Below are 25158 nucleotides of genomic sequence, written 5' to 3' on the forward strand. Positions count from 1 at the left end.
TCGCTCCATAGATGCTGCTGCACCCGCTGAGTTTCCCCAGCAATTTTGTGTACCTTCGATATTCCAGCATCTGCAGTTCCCTTTTGAACAAATACTAGGGAGGCATAGGTTTAAGGTAGGAGCGGCAGAGTTTAAAGGAAATGTGCGGGGTGGTTTTTTTTTACACAGAGGATAGTGAGTGCCTGGAATGTGCTGCCTTGGGTATTGGTGGAGGCAGATATGAGGTAGGTGTTTAAGAGGCTTTTAGTAGGCACATGGAAATGCAGGGGATGGAGGGATATGGGTCACATACAGGCCGTTTTAAGGTATAAGATACTGCTGATGCTGGTTTATACCCAAGATGCTGGAATACAAAATGCTGGAATAACTCAACAGGTCAGGCAACATCTCTGGAGAAAAGGACTAGGTGATGTTTCAAGTCTGAGGAAGGGTTCTGACCCGCTAAGTTACTCCAGCATTTTGTGTCTATCTTTGAGATTCGTTTAACTTGACAACATGTTCAGTACAGATCAATGCATCAAGGGCCAAAGGGCCTGTTCCTGCATTGTACTGTTTGATGTTTTATATTAAAATGTTAGGTTAATAGAGAAAAGGTGTGCTGAGGTAACAGGTAAGCCATGGTCCCATCGAATGGTGGTGCATCAATAAGTGGCTGAATGGTCTAATCCTGCTTACGTTTCTTATGTTATGAGTAGAACGGTACAGCACAGGACAAGGCCATTCAGCCCACAATGTTCATGCCAAATATGATGCCAACTTGTACCTGCCTGCACAGAATCCATGTCCCCCTATTCCCTGCATATCCATGTGCCTACACAAAAGCTTCTTAAATGTCACTATCATATCTTCCTCCACCACTCCTGGCAGCTTGTTCCAGGCACTCACCACTATGTGTGTAACCATTAAACTTTGCCCCTCTCATCTTAAAGCTACGCCCCCTAGTATTTAATATTTCCATCCTGGCAAAAAGGTTCTGACTTTCTACCCTACTTATGTCCCTCATAATGCTATATACTTCTATCAGGTCTTCCTGCAACCTCTGGTGCGCCAGAGAAAATGATACACATCTGTCCAAACTCTCCGTATAGCTAATCTATATACTTTTAAAACGTGTGTGGGTGTATGCCATTTTGCCTTTGACATTTTGCCTTTGATTCATTACTCCGCGAAAACCAGACGCAAAAACGCCAAGATTTTTACCATTTCGCTAGCGATTTTACTTTTACATTCGAAAATCCACTAATTAAATTTAGTCATTTTTCTGTACACATTTTCAATAAAATCCTTCACAAAACTTGCTGTTTTCTTTAAATCAGCAGCTGCGAACGTCACAATGCCCACATGCCGACCAATCCAGGCCCACCTGCCTCCAGTATGCCTCCAAGTGCGCTAGCTCCACGCCTCCCGCAGCTGGATTCCAACGCCCGCCCGCCCGCCTGCTCACTCCAGCCCCCCCCCCCCCACTCCACCTCTCTCCCCCATCCTCCCCTTCCTCTCCCCCTCCTCTCTCCCCCTTCACCCCCACTCGCCCTCTCCCCCTTCACCCCCACTCGCCCTCTCCCCCCAGACAGAGCAGAATGCCGGCTGTTGCCAGAACCGCAGCCGCAGTTTTCCCGCTGCAATATTTAGTTTTCAGCTTCTGGCAACTGTGCCCGACCGACCTGCTTCAGGGAAGAATAGATAAGGCGACGGGCGGGCGGGGTAAAGCCTGGGGTGTGAGGAAACGAGCAGCCACCCGCTATAATAGGCGCAATGGTCCTTCCTATAGTGAACCCTGCTGCTGCTCACAGTCTCTGATGGGGCCGCTTTCACAGACTTAACCGTGAGCGGCCCCCGCGTTTAACCAGGGCTCTGGGAACTCGGCATCTGATAGGGACAAGGAGGCTTCCAGAGGGAAGACAGGGACAACTTACAATCCAGCAGCAGAGTGGCTGTGTTAATGGATTCATTCCACAGTGAGTTCATTCCACAGTGAGTTCAGTTCCCCCCCATCTCTCCCCCCACTTCTCCACCCCCCCCCCCCTTCTCCACCTCCCCCCCTCGTCCACCCGTCACCTATCCACATTCTCCACAGATGCTTCCTGACCCGCTGAGTTACTCCAGCGCTTTGTATCCTTTCTTGTAAACCAGCATCTGCAGTTCCATGTGGCTACAACCTCCTCTCAATCACTTTTGCTCCAGTTTCCCCTCACTAACATTGCAACTGAAACTGTTCATTCCCAGAACCATTATCCTCTCCATGACCTTCAACATTTTCCTAAAGGAAACAACAATTCAATGGTTCAATGGTTCTTTATTGTCACGTATCCACAGCACAGTGAAATTATTTTGCACGATCCATCCACAAATTCATCCTTCCACAGATTTTGCCGCTGTTTACAAATGAAAAAGTCCAAAATTCTCTTGATTCATGTCTATTTATGCTTCGTCTCTGGAGCTACCTGCAAGGCCCTTCCTTCCTCAGGTCATTTGTCGTAGAATTCTCGGTCATGTCCCCGTCACCAGTAACCTTCATTCTTCTCACGCACCCCCAAACTAACCTCCTTCCTTCTAACCTAAATAAACACGCACATCCAAAACTCTGTCGACATAGTTTTGGACGTGCAAGACACCGGAGAAAGTTTAAAGAAGATTTTCAGAGATATGTAGAATCATAGAGTCTTACAGCGTGGAAACATGCCCTTCGGCCCAACTTGTCTACACCGGCCAACATGTCCCATCTACACTAGTCCCACCTGCCTACGTTTGGCCTAAATTCCTCGAAAACCTGTCCTATCCACGTACCTGTCTTAAACGTTGCGATAGTACCTGCGTCAACTACCTCCTCCAGAAGCTCATTCCATACACCCACTACCCTTTCGGCCCACTGAGTCAGCACCGACCAGCGATCACACAAGCGCCATCCTGCACACTCGGGACAATTTACAATTTACGTAGGAAACTGGAAGAAAACCCACGCAGTCACAGGGAGATCATACAGACTCCGTACAGACAGCACTTGTCGTCAGGATCGAACCTGGTCTCTGGCACGGAAAGGCAGTAAAGGGCCTGTCCCACTTTCCCGAGTTTCTCACAAATTCCCCTGAGTTCTCTCCTTGATTCAAACTCAGATAATGTCCGTAGCGAGTCCGTAGGAGGCCGTAGGAGTCCGTATATATATCGTAGCGGCTCGTTATGCCAGCCGTAGGTACTCGGGGCATCAGGTAAGTCGGGACGTTTTTTCCAGTGTGACAAAAAAGTCCACGAGTAAAAAGATAGTCGGGAGTAGGAGTTCGTAGATCACAAAAATCTTGAATCTTTTTTTAAGGTCCTTGCAACTCGGCAGAGCACTCGGAAAGTGGGACAGGCCCTTAACTCTACCATCGCACCACTGTGCCGCCCTTATGTGACAATAATAAACCTAGACCATTCTAAATCTGCCGTAGCTTTCGATAGCAGTGTCACCTTCTCTCAGGCCAGATCACCGTTACAACCTTCCCTGATAAAAACAGGTAATTTGTCAGTGCAATACTCCACGTCCCACACATCAGTGACTAGACTTTAGAATTAGTTCACTGGCTATCCAAACCGATTGGAATGCGGCTGGAATGCAAGTGTGAGATTTTTCTTTGTTTTAACATTGGTGAATTAGTCTGGCTGTTTGAAATGGGGAAGCTTCGGCATTCGGCAACCTTCCATCAGGACTGTGGGCAGGATCAGAATGTGTTCTCAGTAATATTGGGAAAGGCTATTAATAACCCGTTTTAATTAGTAAACAAATGCCCTTGAGGTTCGTAGCAGGAATCGATGGCTTTGTGAACAACAGCTTCATGTTGACAGACTACGGTTGGTGAAAAACCCACCAACAACACACACAGCTTCAATTATTTGTCATTGTATAGTTATCCATCTGGACCTAGTGCAAGGTTTGATCTCACACTCGGCCCCAACTATCATCCCCGAGATCAATGTGAAGAAATCCCGTCAAATACCCTCTGTCACAGGGACGGCAGAGTTGCACCCTTACAGCGCCAGTGACCCAGGTTTGATCCTGAATGACTATGAGTGTTGTCTGTACGGAGTTTGTACATTCTCCCTGCGACTGTGTGGGTTTTCTCCGGGTGTCCTGGTTTCCTCCCACATTTCAAAGATATGTTAATTGGTCTCTGTGAAGATTACCCCTAGTGTGTAATGTAATGTAGCCCACTCTCACCATCGACGGCACCACTGTCTCCCCATCTCCCCAGGCCCGCAACCTTGGCGTGATCTTTGATTCCACCCTCTCCCTTGAGCCTCACATCCGCCATGTCATTAAAACCTCCTTCTTTCATCTCCGCAACATCGCCAAACTCAGACCCTCTCTCACACCGCCTGCTGCTGAAAGACTCATCCATGCCTTCATCTCCTCCCGACTGGACTATTGCAACTCACTTCTCCTTGGCATCAGCTCCACCTACATCAACCGACTCCAACTGGTCCAGAACGCAGCCGCCCGACTCATCACCCACACCAAATCCTGGCATCACATCACTCCAGTCCTCAAAAAACTTCACTGGCTTCCCATCTCCCACCGGATCACCTACAAAATCCTGGTCCTCACCTACAAAGCCCTCCACCATCTGGCCCCCCCATATCTCACTGACCTCCTCTCCCCCTACCAACCCTCACGGTCCCTCAGATCCACATCAGCCGGTCCCCTCTCCATCCACAAGTCCAACCTCCGCAGTTTTGGGGACAGAGCCTTCTCCAGGGCAGCTCCCAGGCTCTGGAACTCCCTCCCCCAACTGATCCGCAATTCCGTGTCCCTCACCATCTTCCAGTCCCGCCTCAAGACCCATCTCTTCACCTCTGCCTATCCTTAGCCCCACGTCCCCGTCCCTTTTCATCTGTGCATTAATTGCCTCATACTGTGTTTTGTATTGAATTCTGTCTTTACTTTGTGTACTAGTCATGTCTCTACTATTTATTTCATTCCCCTTACATGTTTTTCCTCTACATGCTCAATTTTTGTAAGGTGTCCTTGAGACTCTTGAAAGGCTTCCATAAATAAAATTTATTATTATTATTATTAATGTATGGATGATCGTTGGTTGGCCTGGACTTGGTGGGCTGAAGGGCCTGTTTCCAAGGTGTATCTCGAAACTAAACTAAACTAAATACTGCCTCTCCTGGTGCTTATTTCACAGAGGATTATATAGGGTGTCGAGCCCTGAACGAGGCAATTCGGTCCAAAAAGTTCACGCTGGAACAGCTTCTCCTTCTGTTATCAGGTTTCTGAACGGTCCTTCGCTAGGCTAGTGTACGGTCCAATTCACCTCTACCCTTGCTTTCCCTCTACTCCGTCTCTCCCCCACCCTAGTTCTCCAACTAGTTTCACTGACCTGATCAATTTCACTGTTTGTATGCCTCATTGTCACTTTCCCCAACAGCCAACAATGAACCATTCTACATTTCCTTGAACATCGTCTGCTTTAATCTGTCCTTTTCACACCTTACATGCTCTTTGTACCTTTCCATATCCCTAGTTTCCCTCTCCCCTGACTCTCAGTCTGAAAAGGGGTCTCAAGAAGAAACGTCACCCATTCCTAGAGGAGATGCTGCCTGTCCCGCTGAGATTCTCCAGCATGTTGTGTCTATTTTCGGTTGTATAAGACATTAGTGCGGCCACATTTACAGTATCATGTTCGGTTTTCATCACCATGTTCCAGTAAAGATGTTATAGTAAAGCTGGAAAGGGTGCAGCCAAGATTTATGAGGATGTTGCCAGGACTGAAGAGCCTGAGTTATAGGGGGAGGCTGAGCAGGCTAGCACTTTACTGAGCAAAAAAAAACCTGTTGCATTAAGTATTTCCACCATTTTCTGTTTTTGCCATTGACTACTATCAAACAAGTACTATCCCAACGTCTAAGAAACATTTAGACATGTGAATGGATAGGACAGGTTTAGAGTAATATGGGCCAAATGCTGACAGGTGCTAGGTGGGCATGTTGGTCGGCTTGGGCAAGTTGGGCTGAAGGGCCTGTTTCCATGCTGTATGACTCCATGGCTGTGAAAGAGCCTTTGTCATTTCCAACTCCAGTGAGTTTATAAATGATAAACGAAGGTGTTCAAAGTAAAGGGGGGGGGGGGGGGGGGGGAATGGGGGAATGCAATTTTATTTAACGATCCTGTGATATGTTTCTGGTCTGTTGTTGACTCCAGTGTGTTGCTGATTAATCTTCCAAGCCTTGGCGTTCCATGCTTATGCTGGGAAATTGGCAACATTGGTTTGAGTCCCGAAGGAAATGAAAAATGAATCAGTTAACTGCTGACTAATATTTGCACTGTCTAGCAATAGACAGAGGCTCAGAATTTACTGATGATTCAAAGAAGCCATGACTTACAGTGAACTCGGTGGAGATCAGTTAGTTTAACAGCAGCAGTGGGAGCATGTTTCGAAGCATTTTATGGTCCACTATCAGTGTTCATTAAATAACCCCCTTCATCCTGCCAAACCCATTGCACAAGCAATTGGCATGTCAACAATTTATCAAATGCTTTGAGCAAGCAGAGAATTCACGATAATGGCTTTGGAATAAACCATTGGATTTTGAATATCTATGGCCATTTATTTGGTTTGAGGAATATAGTGAAAATAATTTTTTAGCATTCCTGGCATCTGAGTATCTCTGATTTTAGAACATAGAACAGTACTGCACAAGAAAAGGCCCTTCAGCCCACAATGTGATGCTAAGATCATCTTTAGACTTTAGAGATACAGTGCGGAAGCAGGCCCTTCGGCCCACTGTATCTGTGCCGACTACAGATTAACCAATACACTAATAGTTGGGGTAATTTTACAATTTTTACCAAAGCCAGTTAACCTACAAACCTTTACGTCTTTGGAATGTGGGAGGAAACCGAAGCACCCGGAGAAAACCCACGCAGTCACTGGGAGAAAGTACAAACTCTGTACAGATAGCACCCGTATTCAGGATTGAACCCGGGTCTCTGGCGCTGTAAGGCAGCAACTTTACTGCTGCCATTCTGTTAACTTGCGTCACTGAAACTTCCAACAGAGAGAGGAGAGAGGATGTGGACGAATAGAGATAGAGAGGAAGAGGATAGAGGATGGGGAGGGAGGGGGAGGGAGGTGGAGAAGGCATGCTGATGTGGGTTGGAAGGGATTTCATAGAGCATAGAACATAGAACAGTACAGCACAAGAACGGGCACTTCGGCCCACAATGTTTATCCCAAAAACATACTGCCAAGTTAAACATCTCATCAGCCTGAACCTGATCCATGTCCCTCTATTCCCTGCACTTCCATGTTCCTATCTAAAAGCCTCTTAAACGTCACTATCGTATCTGCCCCCACCATCAATCCTGGCAATGCGTTCCAGGCCCTCACCACTCTCTGCGTAAAAAACTTGCCCTGCACATCTCCATTAAACATTCCCCTCTCTCACCTTATAGCTCTGCCCTCTAGTGTTTGACATTTTCACACTGGGAAAAGAGTTCTGACTGTCTACCCTATCTATGCCCCTCATAGAACAATACAATGCAGGCATGGACCTTTCAGCCCACAATATTCGTGATGGGTTAAACAAATCTCACCAGTCTGTACACGATCCCTCTATTCCCTGCATTTTCATTTGCCCATCTAAAAGCCTCTTAAATGCCACTATTGTATCTTTGATAGTCACTATCGTATCTCATAATTTTATATACGTCTATCAAGTCTCCCGCTCAACCTCCGATGTTCCAGAGAAAACAATCCAAGTTTATCCAACCTTTCCTGGTAGCCGAAACCCTCTAATCCGGGCAGCATTCGGGCAAACCTTCTCAGTACCTACTCCAAAGCCTGATTAGTTTTCTGAAGTCAGACTCGTTTATTGTCACATAGAAACATAGAAACATAGAAAGTAGGTGCGAGAGTAGACCACCAGGTCCGTCGAGCCCGCACCGCCATTCGCTCATGGCTGAACACCAAACAGACACACTTACCCACAAACAGTAGACACAAGACACAGAACACAAGACACTACCCTCCCCTTTATACCACTATCACCCCTCTCCACCCCAAAAACCTCGTGATCTCCTGGGGGAGGCAAAAAACCGGATAAAAACCCAGGTCCAATTCGGGAAAAAAATCCGGGAAATTCCTCTCCGACCCCAATCCAGGCGATCGACACTTGTCCAGGAGATCACTCAGGTCTTACTATACTAACCATACCTAGGTCCATATCCCTGCCCTCTCCCCGTAGCCCCTTATCCCCTTGGCAGCTAAAAAAACATCTATTTTAGTCTTAAATATATTTAAAGTTTCTGCTTCCACTGCTCCCTGGGGCAGTGAATTCCATAAATTAACCACCCTCTGGGTGAAGAAGTTCTTCCTCATCTCAGTTTTAAAAGAGCCCCCCCTTATTCTGCAACTATGTCCCCTAGTTCTAGTTTCCCCGATCATTGGGAACATCCTCGGTGCATCCACCCGATCAAGGCCCCTCACGATCTTATATGTTTCAATGAGATCGCCTCTCATTCTTCTAAACTCCAAAGAGTAGAGTTCCAGCCTACTTAACCTTTCCTCATATGTCAATCCCCTCATTGCAGGAATTAATCTTGTAAACCTTCGCTGCACTGCCTCCAGGGCTAGTACATCCTTTCTTAAGTATGGACCCCAGAACTGTACACAGTATTCCAAATGTGGTCTCACCAATACTGTGTACAGCTGCAGCAAGACCTCCGTGTTTTTATACTCAATCCCCCTAGCAATAAAGGCCAAAACTCCATTGGCCTTCCTGATTGCTTGCTGCACCTGCATACTAACTTTTAGTGATTCATGTACTAATACCCCTAGATCCCTTTGCGTTGCATTACAACGCAGCTCCTCCTCATTTAGAAAATAACTTGCCCTATCATTTTTTTTCCCAAAGTGAATGACTTCACATTTATTAGTATTAAACTTCATCTGCCAAGTTGTTGCCCACTCACCTAGCTTATCTATATCCTTTTGCAGACTCTTCCTATCCTCCTCATCCCCTACTTTTCCTCCCATTTTTGTATCGTCCGCAAATTTTGATATATTACACTTGGTTCCCTCCTCCAAATCATTTATATAAATTGTGAACAACTGGGGTCCCAGCACCGACCCTTGCGGAACCCCGCTAGTTACCGGTTGCCATCCCGAGTATGAACCATTTATCCCCACTCTCTGCCTCCTATTTGTTAGCCAATCCTCTACCCATGCTAATATATTACCCCCAATCCCATAATTTTTTATTTTTAGCAATAGTCTCTTATGTGGCACCTTGTCAAAAGCCTTTTGGAAGTCCAAGTATACCACATCCACCGGTTCCCCTTTATCCACCCGGGTTGTTACTTCCTCAAAGAATTCGAGCAGATTTGTTAAACAGGACTTCCCCTTCACAAAACCATGCTGGTTCTGTCCGATGAAGTCATGTTTATCCAAGTGCCCCGTTAGTGTTTCTTTAATAATTGTCTCTAACATTTTACCCACCACCGATGTTAGACTAACCGGTCTATAGTTACCCGCCTTCTGTTTACTTCCTTTTTTAAATATAGGTGTTACATTGGCCATTTTCCAATCCACTGGGACCGTTCCTGCCTCCAGGGAGTTTTGGAAAATTATCACCAATGCATCCACAATCCCCACCGCTATCTCCCTCAAGACCCTTGGATGTAATCCATCAGGCCCAGGGGATTTATCCTCCTTCAGTCTCATTAATTTCCCTAATACCACCTCCTTGGTGATCTTAATAGTATTTAGCTCCTCCATTCCCACCTCCCCCTGTTTATCCAGCGTTGGAATATTTTTTGTGTCTTCTATGGTGAAGACTGATACAAAATACTCGTTTAATGCCTTTGCCATTTCCATGTTCCCCACCAACAACTCTCCAGTCTCACCCTCCAATGGACCAACGTTCACCTTAGCCACCCTTTTTCTTTTTATATAGCTATAAAAACTCTTACTATTAGTTTTTATGTTGTTTGCTAAATTCCTTTCATAGTCTATTTTCCCCGTCTTAATTAATCTCTTAGTTATTTTTTGCTGACCTTTAAATGCTTCCCAATCCTCTACCCTCCCACTATCTCTGGCTACCTTATATGCCCTTGCCTTCAGCCGAATACTATCCTTTATAGTTTTACTGAGCCATGGCTGACTGTTCTTACCCTTACCCCTTTTTTTCTTCATAGGAATAAATTTTTCTTGAAGGTTATACAGTAGACCCTTAAACGTACACCACTGCTCCTGTACCGTCTTATTCTTGAGTCTGCTATCCCAGTCAACTTTGATCAGCTCAGTCCTCATACCTTCATAATCCCCCTTATTTAGACTAAGCACCCTAGCCTGAGTTTCAACCTGCTCCCCTTCTATTTGAATATGGAATTCGACCATATTGTGGTCACTTGTTCCCAACGAGTCCCTAACTATGACATTTTTAATTAATCCTGCTTCATTACACAGGACCAGATCCAAGATTGCCTCCCCCCTTGTCGGTTCTGTGACATACTGTTCTAGGAACCCGTCTCTAATACATTCTATAAACTCTTCCTCTAGTCTACCCTGCCCAGTTTGGTTTGCCCAATTAATATGAAAATTGAAGTCCCCCATGATTACAGCAGTTCCCTTTTTACATGCGTCAACTATTTGCAGATTTATGTTCTGACTAACAGCGTCACAGCTATTTGGAGGTCTATAAATTACACCCACTAGTGTTTTTTTCCCCTTGTTATTCTCTATCTGTACCCAAGCTGTTTCACTATCCTGATCCTTCAACGCAATATCCTTCCTCTCTATTGCCGTTATTCCCTCCCTTATTAAAAGGGCCACCCCTCCTCCCTTTCTTTCCTGTCTATCTTTCCTAATTGTCGAGTACCCCTCTATATTTAACTCCCAGTCCTGATCCCCTTGCAGCCATGTCTCCGTAATGGCCACGATATCATAACTATATATACTTAATTGCACCGTTAATTCATTTATCTTATTACGAATACTCCGTGCATTTAGATAAAGCACTTTCAGATGATTTTTACTACCCTTCCTTTCCGTTTTTGCCCCTTTTACATCTAGAGCTTTATCTTCACACATTCTGTCTCCTGTCACATTTTGACTTTCCGCTTCCCCACTGATACCCTGCTCTATTTCCTCTACCCCTGCCGTTATTACCCCCCTTGATACCTCCCCCCCGCTACTTAGTTTAAAGACCTCTCTACTGCCCTAGTTATATGATTTGCCAGGACCCCAGTCCCAGCACCGTTCAGGTGAAGTCCGTCCTTACAGAACAGATCCCCCCTGTCCCAGTACTGGTGCCAGTGGCCCAAGAAACCAAACCCATTATTCCCACACCAGTCTTTGAGCCACGCATTCAGCTTTTTAATTTTACGTACCCTCGCCGATTTGGCCCGTGGCTCAGGTAGCAATCCGGAGATCAGTACCCTCGAGGTTCTGCTTTTTAATTTATTCCCTAACTGCTCAAACTCCTTCAGCAGATCCTCCTTCCTCATCCTTCCTATGTCATTGGTCCCCACATGGACCACGACCACTGGATCCTCCCCCTCCCATACACCAGGGAACTATGAAATTCCTTGTTCATGTGAAACTTACAGAGTTAACAAACAAAAAATACAGCAATGATAAATGCAACAATTAATACAAATCAGCAAAATAGCGCAAAGGTTGTAGTGTTATCCGAAGTAGTACAAAGAAACTAAATTGTGAAGTACTAAAATATTAAAGCCATCTGCAGATGGAGATGATGATTATTTATTTGCTTCATACCCATTTTAGCCTCATTAACAAATCTGCGGTGCTTGCACTTTAAAAAATGTCAACAGTGGCCTTTATCAAAAGGGCAATGAGATCAAATAATAAAATGTATGAAAAAACAAACTGATGTAATATTTTAGCATTCTCAAGAATTCCCAAATATATGAAGTGCAGGTACCAATCACACAATCCACAATGACCAGATCATCTGCATAGAACACATAACAGTACAACACAGGAACAGGCCATTCGGCCCACAATGTCTATGCTGAACATGATGCCAAGATAAACTAATCTCATCTGCCTGCACATAATCCCTCAATTCCCTGCATATCCATGTACCTATCTAAAAGCCTCTTAAAATATTGTATCTGCCTCCAGCAGTACCCCTAGCAGCGTGAATCAGGCACCCACCACCCTCTGTCTGAAAAAACCTGCCCCGCACATCTCCTTTAATCTTTGCCCCTCTCACCTGAAAGCTGTGCCCTCTTGCCTCTGACATTTCCACTCTGGGAAAAAGATTCTGATTGTCTACCTTGCCTATGCTCTTATAACTTTGTCCACTTTTATCAGGTCTCCCCCTCAACCTTTGTCATTCTAGAGAAAGCAATCCAAACCTGTCCAAGGATGGCCACAAAATGCAGGAGTAACTCAGCGGGTCAGGCAGCATCTCTGGAGAAAATGGAGAGGTGACGTTTCGCGTCGGGACTCTTCTTCAGATCGGAAATCTTTTTCAGAACTGAATTTTCTTCAGTCCCGACACCAGACGTCACCTCTCCATGTTCTCCAGAGATGCTGCCTGACCCGCTGAGTTACTCCCGCACCTTGTGTCTATTTTTGTTATAAAACTGCATCTGCAGTTCATTTTTTATGAATTCAAGTCTGTTCAACCTCTATTTTAAACTTCTGAGATACAGCGTGGAAACAGGCCTTTTGGCCCCCGATCGTTGCACTGACCAGCGATCACCCTGTACACTAGCACTATCCTACACATACCAGGGACAATTTACAATTACAATTACAAGACCGGAGCACCTGGAGAAAACCCACAGTCACAGATGGAACTCTGTACAGACAGCACTCATAGTCAGGATTGAACCTGGGTCTCTGGCGCTGTAAGGCAGCAAATCTACCACTGTGCCACTGAGCCGCTCTCCTTGCAGCTAATAGCCCCTAATCCAATCGGCATCCTGGTAAACCTCTTCAGCTCCCTCTCCAAAGCCTCCACTTCCTTCCTGTAATGGGATGACCAGAACTGCACGCAGTACACTGAATGCAGCCGAACTGAAGGCTAACCAAAATGTAGATGATCTTGGTAGAGAACGGACTTGTCTGCTCTACTTGAAAGCATTGTCACGGCATTTCTTTCACACACCTGATAAGAAATGAGACCTCAGCATATTCTTTGATCTAAGTGATGGGAACCAAGCCAGGACAGTAATCCCCCAGTGCAATGTTGAAGAGTCCGTCTAAACTAGGCACTCAAATCTCTGCAACAGTATTTAAACCAACAACTCACCGAATCAAAGATGAGAGTGCTCTTCAACACTGTTAATGCATGTTAATCTGCTGCAATTAATTTTGATTCATGTCAGCTCTAGAATGCATCCCACTGACAAAACCATCTAGTGACATCAATTGTCATTGTTCACACCTTATAAAGTAAGGAAAATAGCCTTGAAAATATTCCTTGCTAGTCAGACTGAACAAATACAACCTAAATAAATACATAACCAAATGCATTTATGATGGGCTCTGCAAATCTTGAGTTAAGTTTATAGATACAGCACGGAAACAGGACCTTCGGCCACCAAGTCCGTGCCTAACAGGAATCACCCGTACACTAGTTCTATCCTACGTAGGAACAGTTTTTTTACAGAAGCCAATTAACCTTCAAAGCCGCATCGTATCTCTCAATAGCAACGACACTAAACTCCTTTCACATCCTTCTAACGGGTTTCATTGTCATAAGTCCTGAAACGGACCAATGAAATTCTTACTTGCAGCAGCACAACAGATATGTAAACATAATGTCCGTAAAACCCATAACAACACAAAAAAACTCAGTATATATATTTAAAAAAAAGTCAAATAAATAGTGCAAAAATAATGTCGCCAAGTCTGTATAGTTTGGAGCATATTTGGAGGTTGTAGTGTTTAATAGCCTGATGGTTGCGGGGATGAAGCTGCTCCTGAACCTGGTCGTTACAGTTTCCAGGCTCCTACACCAATGGCAGGAGTGAAATGAGAGTCAAATCTATCTGGAGTGTGGACTCTACTCCAGGGGGAGGTGGGGGATGGGGGAGAAAAGGGGGTGACTTTGAAATGTAACGCTTTATTACCATTGGTTGATGTTTGGCACCCCAGTTATATTTGAGATACAGCATGGAACCAGGCCTTTCGGCCCACCAAGTCCACACTGACCATCGATCAACCATCCACTCACTAGTTCTATGTTATCCCACTTTCCCATCCACTTCCTACACACTCGGGGGGGAATTTACAGAGGCCAATTAACCTGCAAACACCGCACGTCTTTGAGATGTGGGAGGAAACCCTCAAGGTTGCAGGGAGAACATGCAAACTCCACGCTGACAACACTCGTGGTCAGGATGAAAACCGGGTCTCAGATGCTGTGAGGCAGAGGCTCTACTAACTGCGTCACTCCGCTGCCCCTTAGCTTCACCTCATCTCCGGGGCAGTGGATCAATAGGTTACAGTGGACAGTGTAGAGACAGGTAAGGCCAAGATGTAAATAATATAGGCTTTAGACTGGAGATACAGCTTGGAAACAGGCCCTTCGGTCCACCGAGTCCATGCCACCCATTGATCACCCCATGCATTAACACTATCCTACACAATTTACAATTTCACCAAAGTCAATTAACCTCCAAATCTGTTTATCTTTGGAATGTGGGAGGAAACTGGAGAACCCGGAGAAAACCCACGCGGCCACAGGGAGAACATACAAACTCCGTACAGACAGACCCTTAGTCAGGATCGAACGTGGGTCTCCGGTGCTGCGAGGCAGTAACTCTGCTGCTGTCCCTAAATTCCCACGGGATTAAAACACTATCCTCCAGGACCACACACTCAAACAAACCCATCTTGGCTTCAAAACTTTTTTAATTACAGATAGATTGCATTGCTGTAAATATCTTGCCTGTTCATCGCTTCACGGGAACGAAATAACCTGGCATCACTTGAAAGGCATTCTAGAGGGATGATACGGCCAGAAACTGTGTTTACTTCACACACCAGTATGCTGAGCTTGATCATGAACATCACACGGACATTTAACAAACGTTAATGGAAGCAGCCATTTGCTTTGTTTACATCTGAACCAATTACAACTTCGGATGGATGTACCGAGACGTGCTTAATTTGCAAATCGACTGCTGGAATGCTCTTAATTATTTCATTGATTTCCTCACAACATGAAACAAGACCATTCAGCCCATAGAATCTATTTATGTATCATTCAGAGGTGCAAAGGAGAGATTTGGGAGAGCCAGTGCAGGATTCTCAAAAGGTTAATTTTGGAAGTTGAATCGGTAGTAAGGAAGGCAAATGCAACGTTAGCATTTATTATGAGAGGACTAGAATATAAAAGCAGGGGTGTAGGGCCACTGGTCTGACCACATTTGGAGTGTTAAGAAGAGATTTTCATGTTCATATGTTCTAGGAGCAGAATTAGGCCATTCAGCCCATCTACCCGACATTCGTTCATGGCTGATCTATCCTTCCTTCTCAATCCCATTCTCCTGCCTTCTGCCCATAACCCCTGACAGTCTTAATGATCATTTTTGGGGCACATGTTTGAGGAAGGACATGCTGGTGCGGGAGAGGGTCCAGAGGAGGTTTACAAGAATGATCCCGGGGATGATTGGTAACGTATGATGAGCGTTTGAGTTTAGAAGGATGAGAGGGTACCTCATTGAAACACCCTGCACACTAACACTATCTTCCACACACTAGGGACAATTTTATAACTATACCAAGCCAATTAACCTACAAACCCTGTTTGGCTTTTGGAGTGTGGGAGGAAACCGGAGATCTTGGAGATGACCCAACAGGTCAGGGGGAGAACATACAAACTCCATACAGCCAAGCACCCATAGTCAGGATCGAACACAGGTCACTGGCGCTGTAAGGCTTGCAACTCGCTGCACCACCATGCCGCCCATTTTCTGTGGAGCTGACACAAGTGATTGATGAGGGGAGGGCGGTGGATGTTGTCTACATGGATTTAGGTAAGACATTTGATAAAGTCCCCCATGGCAGGCTGATACAGAAGTTTAAGATTCACAGGAGTAACAGTGACTTGGTGGTATGGATTGAGAACTGGCTTACTGATAGAAGAGAGAGAGAAATGGTGGAAGGACAATATTCAGTCTGGAGGTCGGTGGGCAGTGGAATTCCACAGGGATTTCAGCTGGGACCTCTGTTGTTTTATATATACAAATAACTTTGACATAAATGTAGATGGACACAAAATGCTGGAGTATCTCAACGGGTCAGGCAGCATCTCTGGAGAAAAGGAATAGGTGACGTTTTTTGGATGGCACCCTTCATCAGACTGAATTAATAGAGGTTGGGGAATTGAAGGCGAGAAAAGGCCAGAACAAATCAGGGCCAGCACAGATGGCCTCAGGAAGGGTGGAGTACATAATAGCTCATTTTTGGCTGGGGAAGAGGTAATAATGAGAGGGATCCAAGGATGCGAACTGTGGAACTGGTAGGATGACTGGGGTAGGCAGGCAAGGGGATTGGGGGGGGGAAGGGTTGTACACTGAATGTGGATAAATACCAAGGCAAACATCTTTTGACCTCATCATTTCAGTGCAATTCATCACACATGGGGAATGATTACGGTTCAGGTTGTGGTTCTGTTATTGCTGAGGCTTCGTTCTGAACCTTCTGACGTTCCTGATTTAATAAGTGCCTTGTAGTTCACTATTATCCTCTAAATAATCTCTGCTCTGCGTTCAACTCCCACGTTGCAAGATCTGTTAGCGGAATTACAGCGGAATAGTTATTGTATTTTTAAAGGGCAGCATTGTGGCGCAACGGTCGGGTTGCTGCCTTACAGCGCCACAGACCCAGGTTCGATCCTGACCGCGGATGCTGCCTGTACTGTTTAGTTTGGTTTAGTTTAGAGATACAGCGCGGAAACAGACCCTTCAGCCCACTGAGCCCACACTGACCAGCGATCCCCGCACATTAACACTATCCTACACATACTAGGGACAATTTACACTTATATCAAGGCAATTTACCTACGTACCAGTACATCTTTGGAGTGTGGGAGGAAACCAAAGATCTCGGAGAAAACCCACGCAGGTCACAGGGAGAACGTACAAACTCCGTACAGACAGCACCTGTAGTCAGGATCGAACTGAGTTTGTACATTCTCCCGGTGACCGCGTGGGTTTCCCCCAGGTACTCCGGTTTCCTCCCACACTCCAAAGACGTGTAGGTTAAATGGCTTCTGTACACAGTAAATTGCCCCTAGCACATGGAATAGAGCTTGCATACAGGTGATCATCGGTAGGTGTGACTTGATGGGCCAAAGGGCCTGTTTCCACACTTTATCTCTAAACTAAAATAAATAACACAGTATCTTACGGTACTGTCTTGGTTCTTTAATTCCACAGTATCTAACAGTTGATGTTAACAACAGAAGCAGGCCCTGATTGTACAGCCATTAGTTTCAAGAGGATGAGAACTGAATTTTAGCATTCTGTGGTTTTATTTTGATTAGAAATTGCATATGATAAATAAATTAGACACTTACGCATCAATTATTTAAAAATGAAATAAAAATGAAATGAAATGGAAAAAAAAACATAAATTTAATTGTAATTGATTTAAATGCAAACCTTGGCAACTTGCTCATCAGTGTTTAGATTCCCCTCAATTAATCAGCTCCGGTGTAACAGATAATTAATTAATAACAACCATAAATTATCTTGAGGGAGGTTGATGGGATACAGTTGCATAGCTCCCTATTCAGCGGCCAGAGCAGAGATAATTTTTTGCATAGTTTAGTTTAGTTTAGTTTAGGCATATAGCGCGGAAACAGGCCCTTCGGCCCACCGAGTCTGTGCCAACCAGCGACTATCGGTGGTGTTGCTCACACCATGCGCTACAATTTCCCCCCCAAACATTAGGCCGCTTCACCTCCTCGAGGATTCTGAGATTATCCTCATGACACCTTGTCCGTGACGGCAACCATTTTGCCTCATGCCTTTGTGGAAACATTCTAACCTGAAGGAAATTATATCGACAACATTCAGCTTGAGTGCTTGAATTAGAAACTGGAACATAGAAGAGCACACCATCAGAAAAAGCCCTTCGGCCCACCTTGTCTGTGCCGAATATCATGTCACGATAAATTAGTTCAGTTTAGTTTCTTCAGTCAGATGGTGGTGAATCTGTGGAATTCATTGCCACAGTCGACTGTGGAGGCCCAGTTAATTGATATGTATAAGGCGGAGATTGATAGATTCTTGATTCGTTCAGGAGGAAGGGGCTATGGGGATAAGACAGGAGAATGAGTTTGAGAGGACAAGATAGATCAGCCAGGATTAAATGGTGGGGTAGACGTGATGGGCGGAATGGCCTAATTCTGTTTGTATAATTTATGAACTTATTGTTGTTTATTATTGCCATGTGTACCGAGGTACAGTGAAAAGCTTTTTTGTTGTGTGCTATCCAGGTAGCGGAAGGTCATACATGATTACAATCAAGCCATCTACAGCGCACATATACGGGATAAAGGGAATAATCTTTATTGCAAGATAAAGTCCAGTAAAGTCCGATTAAAGATAGTCCGAGGGTCAAGTGGGGCACGTTTCTTTATCCAGGGAGTGGTAGGTGGCTGGAACACATTGTGGTGGTGGTTGTGGAGACAGATAAAATAGTGGCGTTTAAAAGGCTTTTAGATAGGCACATGGAAGAGCAGGGAACAGAGGGATACGGATCAGTCTGAAGAATGGTCTCGACCCAAAACGTCGCACATTCCTTCTCTCCAGAGATGCTGCCTCACCCGCTGAGTTACTCCAGCATTTTGTGTCTACCTTCGATTTAAACCAGCATCTGCAATTCCCTCCTTAAACCTCCCTTCCGGTGCTGTTCTGACTGTTCTATACGGCCTCAATTGGCCAATGGCCCTGTGTCCATGCTGTATGACTATGACTTGGTATTATTAATCCAGTAATTTAGCTATTATGCGAGAGCACCCATTGAATGTGTACATTGTGTCTGATATCTGATGATTTATGTGTTATTGGTATTAAAGTGATTTAGCTATTGTACACTCTACATTCATTTTATGCAAGGGGACTTTGAAATCATTTCAATTATTTTAATGTGCTGACTTCTAAAGATCCCTGAATACAAGTTTAATTGAAACAAGTCATTACGTCTTTGGCTTGTTTTGTGTGAAAGGTAAATATTAAAAAGCCTAAACTTATAGGGTCTGAAGAATGGTCTTAACCTATTCCTTTTCTCCAGAGATGCTGTCTGACCTGCTGAGTTACTCCAGCTTTTTGTGTCTATTTTCATTTTAAACCAGCATCTGCAGTTCCTTCCTACACTTATAGCGTGTGCATTGTTTGAGAGCACAAGACCGAGGAGAAGTTAGTCGTACCTTTTCGACATCCCTGAATCTCTTTAAACTCTCTTTAAAAGGGCGGCACAGTGGTGCAGTGGTAGAGCTGCTGCCTTACAGTGTCAGAAACCCGGGTTTGATCCTGACTATGGATACTGTCTGCGTGGAGCTTGTACGTTCTCTCTGTGACTGCGTGGGTTTTCCTGGGTGCCCTGGTTTCCTCCAAAGATGTGCAGGTTTGTAGGTTACTTGGCTTTTGTAAATTGTCCCTAGTGTGTAGAATGGAATTGGTGAACGGGCGATCAATTGTCGGCGCAGATTTGGTGGGCCGAAGGGCCTGTTTCCATGATATATCACTAAATTATACTATACTAAATTAAACTCAACTAAGACATTTGGACACGTACGTGGATAGGAAAGGTTCAGAGGGAAAGGTTTATCTCTGAACTAAAGTAAAATTAAGGAAAGGCAACAGTGGCTTTTGTGTCATGTTTAATACGTCAGTCGAGGGTTTGGGAGATTTATTCTCTCATTTGCCAGTGAGAAGCAGCAGGAAAAGAAAGGGAAGCAGCCTATGGACAGAGCCGCTTTCAACAGTGTTCTGACATCAATCAGCCTACTGTGCTCACCATTTTAGAAAGGAATAAGGCATGGATAAGGCATAAAACAATGTCCGGTGATACGTGACAGTGAATGCAGGTGGTAACGCATGTGCATTGGAGTGTTATCTTGGATCGGACTTTCTCAGGATAATTCACGGGTCAATTTGATTGATATTTTCTCCGAATCAACAATGTCAGGCATGTAGAAACAAGGAACTGCAGATGTGGGTTACAGCGCCAGAGACGCAGGTTCGATCCTGACTACGGCGGCCGTCTGTTCAGTGTTTGCACGTTCTCCCTGTGACTGCAAGTCTGCCGTCTGAAGAAGGGTTCAGACCTGAAACGTCACTCATCCTTTTTCTCCAGAGATGCTGCCTGACCCGCTGAGTTACTCCAGTTACTGCGTGGGTTTTCTCTGCATGCTCCGGTTTCCACCCACATGCTAAAGACGTGTAGGTTTGTAGGTTTAATTGGCTTCTGTAAATTGTCCGTCATGTGTAGGATCGAACTAGTGTACGGGTGATCGCTGGCCAGTGCAGACTCAGTGGGCTGAAGGGTCTGTTTTCATGCTGTATCGCTAAATGAAACCAAACTGAAGATAATTAAACTCCTTTTTGAAAACTACAAATGAATCTATCTCCACTCACTGCAGAGAATATTACAGTAGGACAATTTAGGCAGAGGAACAATGCTATTCTTCAACAAATTACCATCGGAAACGAGGATTTTTGAAATATTTAAGCATGCTTCACGATGGATAAGTCCCCAGGACCTGATGGGATCTATCGCAGGTTGCTATGGGAGACAGGATAAGAGACTGCTGGGGCCCTGACCAAAAATTTTCAAATTGAAGACAGGGAATGCAGTACCTTATACAAGAAAGGCAACAGGTTTAGGCCAGGTAATTATAGGCCAATATATCTAACATCAGTGTTAGGTAGGTTATTGTGGGGGAAAAATCCTCTGAGAAGTATTTGCACTTGAGGAAGCAGAGATTGGTCAGGGAAGGTCAGTATGGAATCAGTCCTTATTTGTAGAAACACACAAAGTGCTGGAGGAACTCAGCGGGTCAGGCAGCATGGTATGGGAACAGCTCCATCCAAGACCACAAGAAATTGCAGAGAATTGTGGACGCAGCCCAGGCCATCACGCAAACCAACCTCCCTTCCATTGACTCCATCTACACTTCATGCTGCCTTTGCAAGGCCATCGGCATAATCAAGGATGAGTCGCACCCTAGACACTCCCTCTTCTCCTCTCTCCCAACAGGCAAGAGGCACAGAGGTGTGAACATGCACACCTCCAGATTCAGGGGCAGTTTCTTCCCAGCTGTTATCAGGCAGCTGAATCATCCTATCACCAATTAGAGAGCTACCATCTAACACATTGGAGACCGTTGGACTATCTTTAATTGGACTTTACCTTGCACTCTCCCTTTATCCTGTATCTGTACACTGTGGACGGCTTGATTGTAACCATGTATAGTCTTTTGGCTGACTGGATAGCACGCAACAAAAAAGCTTTTAACTGTACTTCAGTACACGTGACAATAAACTACTCTAAACTAAACTAGACTAAACTAAAATAAACTAAACTAAAATAATATAAACTAAACTAAACATCTGGGGAGGAACTTGTGTCCCCATTTTACTGCATCATTTGGAGAGTTTTGGATTGATCAATGTTAGTCAGCATGGCATTGGTACGGGAAAGTCTATCTGAAAAATACAAGTGAATTTTTCAAGGGGTGACTGATAGTATCAATGAAGGTAGTGAGTGATAGGTCTATATAGAATTCAGGGAATCCTTTGGTAGACGTGGGAGACATACAAAGGCTAACACCTCAAAGGGTCCAAAGAGATTTGGCAAATTAGATCCAGAATTATCTTGGTGATTGGGGCAGAGGGTGATAATAGACTTGTTTAGAGTTTTAGTTTAGAAATACAGCAGGGAAACAGGCCCACCGAGTCCACGCCGACCATCGATCACCCATTCACACTAGTTCCATGTTATCCCACTTTCTCCTGCATAACCTATACACCAGGAGCAATTTTATAGAGGCCAATTAACCGAGGCGCCCGGAGAAAACCCTGCGGTCACAGGAACAACGTGCAAACTCCACACAATGAGATATCACACAAAAATATGACAGTTACGAAAGAGACTTAGGTAAGTGTTGTCACTTCAATATGGCAACTCAGCTTGTGTCAATCTGTTCCTGTGCCGGCTGACAGGTGTTAATTGGAAGCATTACATTACCTTTGTACATCTTAAAGGGAAACACTTTGAGTGCTCGAGTTTCCTCATATATTACAAAGACGTGCAGGTTTGTAGGTTAATTGGCTTCTGTAAATTGTTCCTAGAGTGTAGGATTGAATTAGTGTAAGAGTGATTATTGGTCGAAGTGGACTCGGTGGGCCGGAGGGCCTCCCTCTAAACACTAAATCTAACTGTTCATTGAAACTGTCTCCACCTCCCTCAATACCAGTTTAGTTTAATTGAAAGATACTGCATGGAAGCAGGCCCTTCGGCCCACCGGATCCACACCGACTATCGATCACCTGTTCACACTAGTTCTATGCTATAAGATCTTTGGTTCTATGTTTTGCCACATTCTCATCCTACACACTAGCTGCAGGATTAGTTTAGAGATACAGCATGGAAATAGGCCCTTCAGCCCACTGAGTCCATGCCAGCCAACAATAACCAGTACACTAGTTATATCCGATGCCCTAGGCACAATTTACAGACAATTAACTAGGGACAACTAACCTAAAACCTGCCGGTCTTTGGGATTTAGGTGGTAACTAGAGCCACCTGGAGGAAACACATGCGGTCACAGGGAGAATGTGCAAACTACGCACAAACTGCACATTTGGTCAGGATCGAACCCGGGTCTCTGGCACGGTGAGGCAGCAACTCTACCGCTGTGCCACCGTGTCTTCCTGTGACAAATGTTCTGGAGGAGCGTTCTATATCTTCACAATACTTTGCCCAAACTGATTCATCACCTTCTTCCCAGCAGAGCTGACCTGATTACAGCCCTTGGAGTTAAAGGTTGTGGGCAAGCCAATGCCAGCATTTACTCCTCATCCCTAATTGTCCTTCAGGAGGTTGTGCAGTGTGCACTGTTGTGGTTTGCTTGGTGAAGCATAGCTTTAGGTATTGTAAGGCAAAGAGTTCCAGGATCTTGGCACAGACCCAGAGAAACAAGGCAGGAGGTGCTTCAATGCACCTACTGCCTTTGTCCTTTCAGGTCAGGTCCCCCTGAACCAGAATTGTCCCAATGGATAAACATTTCCATCCATCTATTCTGTCAACAACTTTCACAGGAATTACCTTTTCTAATTGAAACAATCGAAAGAATTCAGTGACGTTCAATTTCTAACATTTTGGTGTAATGCCATTAAATCTTTGGGTGCCTCTGATTTACAAATCCTTTTTTGCTACAGCTAGTAAGAATCTATAGCGGCAAAGGATTGTGAATAGAACATAACTCATTATCCATAGGAATGACGGCCAAAATACTCACAGTGCATTTTGCCCAGCATTTTTTGATTTATTAATTTACACTCACAAAAACATTTTTTCTAATTTTTCGCAAACACATGCTCCATGTAATGGAGGCACGGTGGTGCAGCGGTAGAGTTGCTGCCTCACAGCGCCAGAGACCCAACTTCGATCCTGACTACTGGTGCTGTCTGTATGGAGTTTGTACGTTCACCTTGTGATCGTGTGGGTTTTCTCCAGGTGTCCTCCCACACCCAAAGACATAGACGTTTGTGGGTTAATTGGCATATAAATTGTCCCTAGTATGTAGGATAGAGCGAGTGTATGGGTGATCAATGGTCGGTGCAGACTTGGTGGGCCGAAGGGGTCTGTGTGGGGGAGGGGGATGTGTGGGGGAGGGGGAGTGTGTGGGGGAGGGGAGATGTGTGGGGCAGGGGTGTGTGTGGGGGGAGGGGAGATGTGTGGGGCAGGGGTGTGTGTGTGGGGGAGGGGAGATGTGTGGGGCAGGGTGTGTGTGTGTGTGGGGCAGGGGTGTGTGTGTGGGGCAGGGGTGTGTGTGTGGGGGAGTGGGTGTGTTTGCGCAAATTTAAAAACACCGCAAACCGGAAGTGGTCAAGATGGGAGTTGTAGTAATAGTATAGAAGATGGATCGTGTGCAGGCAAAGATGAGTTTATCCTGGCATCATTTTCGGCATTGTCATTGTAGGCCAAAGGGCACGTTTCTGCGCTGCATCTCAAAAGTCTAAATCTCTCAAAAGTCTAATCAAGGTCTTAACACAAAGGCTATGCTGAGGTAGAGGGAAAGATATCTATCTACTTGTTCTCAAGATACATGAATTATGAGTGTGTGTGGGGGGGGGGGGGGGTGAAGTCAGTTTGTGATCAAAATTGTTTATATTCATTTCCCAGGGAAAATAAAATGGTATTATGGAAATGTGTGTCTGCTGGTTGTCACAAACCAAGAGCACCGTGGGCCTGTTTCCATGACTCTACTTGATAGCAATTATAATATATTTAATTAATACAGACAAAAATTAGTTGATCTCATTAGCTGAGCACTCGGGGACAGAGATACAAAGTTTTTCATATAAGATATACAGTGGGAATTTGTGCCAAATTGATTTTCTATGCAATAAGTATCTATGCAATTAGAGTTTCCCTTTTAGAAACAATTTCTTTTTCTAATTCTGTTCACATGTAGAACTAAGTTTCTATGCAATCAGAGGGCGGCGCTGCAGCAGAGTTGCTGTCTTACAGCGCCAGAGACCCGAGTTCAATCCTAACCACGGGTGCCGTCTGTATGGAGTTTGTCCGTCCACCCTGTGACCGCGTGGGCTCTCTCCGGGTGCTCCGGTTTCGTCCCACACTCCAAAGACATACAGGTTTGTAGGTTGACACAAAGTGCTGGAATAACTCAGAGGGTCAGGCAGCATTCTGGTGAAAAATGATGAATGATCTTTCGGGTTGGGACCCTTCTTGAGACACATACTAGGGAATTCTACTATGGAATTCATACTAGGCAATTGTCCCTAGTGAGTAGGATAGTGCTAGTGCACGGGGTAATCACTGGCCAGCACAGACTTGATGGGTCAATCCGCTGTTTCCACGCTGTATCTCTAAAATTTAAAGTCTGACTTCTTCAGAAGAAGGGTCCCTTCTTCAGACTCATGCAGAGATGCTC

At 45.0% G+C, this 25158-nt stretch overlaps 1 protein-coding gene across 1 annotated transcript in view; it reads right to left on the reverse strand.

Annotated features, from left to right (window-relative positions):
• rab26 (RAB26, member RAS oncogene family) overlaps positions 1–25158 on the reverse strand; it is a 232652-nt gene that overhangs the window by 18357 nt on the left and 189137 nt on the right. The window lies entirely within an intron of this gene.

This window comes from Amblyraja radiata, chromosome 22 (genome assembly GCF_010909765.2).
Source record: "Amblyraja radiata isolate CabotCenter1 chromosome 22, sAmbRad1.1.pri, whole genome shotgun sequence".
Classification (NCBI taxonomy): Eukaryota; Metazoa; Chordata; class Chondrichthyes; order Rajiformes; family Rajidae; genus Amblyraja; species Amblyraja radiata.